Raw genomic sequence first — 4,423 nt, 5'->3', positions numbered from 1 at the left:
GAGAGAGAGAGAGAGAGAGAGAGAGATAGATATATATATATATATATATATATATATATATATATATATATATATATATATATATATTTGCCTGACCTATCATTAACCGGGTTCCATTTTTATTGCCAGTACTGAACATCTACAATTTTCGTTGCATGTACTTTAGATTTTCAGTACTGGCAGTAAAAATGGAACACTGCCTATGAGTAATACTACGCATTCAATTCTCGCCCTAGACAGTAGCGGTTCATAGCAGAGACTGTGACGCTCTATGCATAATGCCAGGCAACAGGCAATAGGAAAAGAACGCTATAGTGCAGGAAACAATATGGCGTAACACATAATTTTTGACACAAATAATTCTTTAGATGAAGAATTTATTTTAACTGCGTTAATGTATCTCAATTGCACGCAGAACTTATCTGGGGTATTACCTTCATCCCTTTTACTTTTTGCAATATTCATCTCTTCCATCTTCATAGATCTGTTCTGTTGCTGAACTACCTACACTGGTACAGTAACTTTTGCCCTTGCACTGTACAGCACTACTTGTACTAGCTTCAGATCCAGTGCAAGCAGTTCAGTAATCTGTTGCACTGAGTTTTGCTGCACCATTGTAAAGAACAATAATCTCTGACGTCATTTCTGCTAGAAATAACGCACCAATGTACTCTTCTTGAACCAGTGTACGAAATTCAGCTTGGAAGAACAAACCTAGGCAATAGGAAATCGGATTGGTCAACAGGAATAGGCATAAAGGCCCTCGCAGAATTCCAGGCGACAGGCAATAGGAACAGAGAATAGAAATAATGCTATTTACCGTTATGAGTATGCTCTGTTCTTGTTTGTTCCTGAAAGATGAACAAGGACTGAGGACTCAGCAAACAAGATGTCGTCAAATAACGTCTTAATGATGTATTATTAACGTCTCTAACGTTAATAATACGTCATTAAGACATCATTTGACCTCATCTTGTTTGCTGGGGATGCTCATAGCGCTGAATAGCGTCTCCCCGAACGCAGCATTTATCAGCCTCATATACATTATTTAAACTCAACATTGTGTTGGAATTATGGTAAATTGTAGTAGTAGATTAAGATGAAACATTTTCTTTTTATTTAGGTTTTAGGTCACGCCCTGCCTTCAAATTAATTCAGTTAAATCGAAAGTATGAGTTTCTTCAAAAGTCTAGAGTATGCATTGACTGTGTGCAGCGCCTGGTGGCTGGATGCAAGTTGCCAGGAGAAATATGCCAGTATCATCTATAATTGTAGGCGTGGACTTGTTTTCCATAAAGCCTGTACCGGGATGTATCAGCCTTAAAGAGGATATTATAACAGATAAATGCAGAATGGCTATCACACGAGAATTGAAAACATGGAAAGCCGATGTTGTTTTAAATGACGAGGTTCCAAATGTAGGAAAAAATTGGCTTCACAATGCCTACCAATAAGCCGTTCCAACTTTAGCTGCTATAAAAATAGCTACTCAATTTTTACGAGCTGGTAATTTGTGACAAAAATATTTCGATCTAAAGATTAACAATCAGTAATCTAGATGTTGAAACAATTATTCAAGAAGGTATTAATGTTACTCCAAACATATTTATGAATGACCATCATAAGTAATTGCACATAAAGCGATAAGTAGAATTTTAAAATCTACAAAGTTTTCTCAAAATGGAATTGAAAAATTAAAACTAAAATTAAAAACGAAAGAGAACTCTTTTGAAACAGATCAAGAATAAAATACAGGGCCTTTAAGATTTCACTTTGATTTCGGAGAGACTTGGCAATATTTTTAGAAATAGCTACACTATCTTTTTCAATTATGAACAAAGAAACATGAAACTTTCGGAGATACTTTAGTGCACAAAGACAGACTTCCTCATTATCCTCGCAATAACGTAGTCTACGAGTTGAAGTATAAGCTTTGTTAGTCTTTTTTTTTTAAACAATGTTCCGCTAAAGGAAGATGAAGTTAGCGGAACAGTATGTAAATAACAACGAAACAATAAAAAATATTACAATAGTATAGAAATTTGTTGTTAATTAGTTGCTCACAAAATATTTTGCTCCGCTATTTCTTTTTTTTAATAATGTACCGCTAAAGGAAGATGAAAAATAAACTACGAGATAAAAATATGTTGCTCGGTTGAATTTGGTGAATTTTCTGAATTTGTTGTTCTGGAAATAAATTCAAGTTACGAGTTTGTTGCTCACCTAATATGTTTAAATAATAACGGAGAAGTTACCGGTGTGCAAGGAGTTACAAGAGTAAATTATTAGAAAAAAAATGTGTTGCTTGTTTAAATTTGATACTGGTGTATTATTTGAATTTGTTGCTCTATGCAAGAAATATCCAATTTCTGAATAAGCAAGCAACAATATTATTTCTAATAGATTACTCTTGTGACTTCTTGCACGCTGGTAACTTTTCCGCTATTATTTAAACATTTTAAGCGCAACAAATTCAGACAATTCACTAGTACCAAATTTAACCAAGCAACAAATTTTTTTCTCGTAGTTTACTCTTCATCTTCTTTTAGCGGAACATTATTAAAAAAAAAAAAAAAGAAATAGCAAAACAAAATATTCAGGACTAGCGTATTTTGTAAACAACTAATTAGCAACAAATCCTTATACTATTGTAATATTCGATTTTGTCTCGTTGTTATTTACATACTGTTCCGCTAACTTCATCTTTCTTTAGCGGAACATCATTTAAAAAAAAAACGAACAAAGCAACAAATTTTATTCTTTGGTAACTTTTTAGCAACAAATAAAAACATTAGTTAGAATTGATTCTGCTGACAAAGTTGACAAAAAATCACGTTCTATGAACGTCCTATGAATATTCTGAAGAATATCTTATGAATATTCTAATCTTCACAGCACATTACCCACATAGCATTATATAATACATAATATTATACAATATCACAGTAATATTGCAATATCTCAGTAATATTACATAATTTTACTTAGTGAAAAATGAAGTATTATTTTGTCTAAATAACAAAAAAAAATCTGACATTTCATGTTTTGTATCGTTTTATTTATTCGTGAGATTCGAGTGGATTTTGATCCCGTGTCAGACGGCATCATCTTTAGATGCTGTTCGATGCTTAATCTTAGCGATCATACCGGAACTGGTGATGCCACTGCGCTGTAACAATATCTTAGTGGATTGTATTTACAATATATTCTAATATCATTCAAAAATGTAATGACATATTTGTCGGTAAATGTTTCAAAGGATCCCAGCAAATACAGAACATAACTGTGATATAACATAGGAGTAACATGTAACATAACTGCTATTATACGTTATTAATATTGAGGTTACTAAATTTCCTTTATAACTGCGATATAACTATGTTATAAAACTGTTATGTTATTATGTTATTTACTGGTTAAGTTACACTAACAATATGACAGCAACATAATATAGAATGTTATATAAGAAGTCTAATGTTTGCATTATATTTCACTTGTGCAATATTTTTATACACAAATGTGAAATTATATTTTAGATGTTTCTCGTACATAAAATGTGATATTTTAATATATGCAAGGATCGTTATTGTAAAACTAGAATTTTTACAAAAAGAGCTCTGATAGCCAAACGTGCCAAAAGCAAATTTCGGCAAAGCGTGCTGCAAGTTTTATCAACAGAATAACGACAAAATTGCAGCACGATTTGCTATATTAAATAATGTCAGCAAAATGTGTGCAATATTGCGACACGACCTGTTAGCAAGCGTGATAGCAAACTGCTGACAAAAACCGGACAAGCTATCATTAGTAGTATAACGACATATTGATAGCAGAAACTGAGCAAATCGTGCCGAGCAATGTGTGATAACAAATTTGCGGCAAAAATCGAACAAGACATGCTGAGCAACATATGACGGCAAACTGACGGCAAAAGCCGAGCAAGTCGTGCCAAATCTCATGCAACATATGAGGGCCGTACGAAACACGTTTGTTAGTGAAGTTGAAGTGGAGTAACATATAGGACGACAGACTTGAAGAACCAAAGATCTCGAGTTCTCAAATCCAATGTGAGCAAGGAATTTTTTCCAAGACAATATACACTGAGATACTTACGTTCTACATGATTAGGAAGAGTTCAATAATAAAAGCCACTGGTGTCATCTCTAAAAGACACAAATAGCATTTCATAGAACTAAAAATTTTAACTAGGACAGTCTATCTACTGATGATGAGATATGCCTGATGCAGAAAATAAACTACATCACTAGTTATATTTTTTTTGTCTAACTATTAGGTAACTTATGTTATATCCTCATTAGGAAAAGTGATATTGCCTAGCAACTAGTTTGGTTTTTTACCATAATTATGTTGTTTCTTTTATCTTATTATTAGTTAATATATTGCATATAGCTATTCGCAAAAG

This window comes from Odontomachus brunneus, unplaced genomic scaffold (assembly GCF_010583005.1).
Source record: "Odontomachus brunneus isolate Ranch 3 - 2012 unplaced genomic scaffold, Obru_v1 Obru_scaffold_151, whole genome shotgun sequence".
Lineage (NCBI taxonomy): Eukaryota > Metazoa > Arthropoda > Insecta > Hymenoptera > Formicidae > Odontomachus > Odontomachus brunneus.
Note: the sequence above shows the minus strand (reverse complement) of the source record.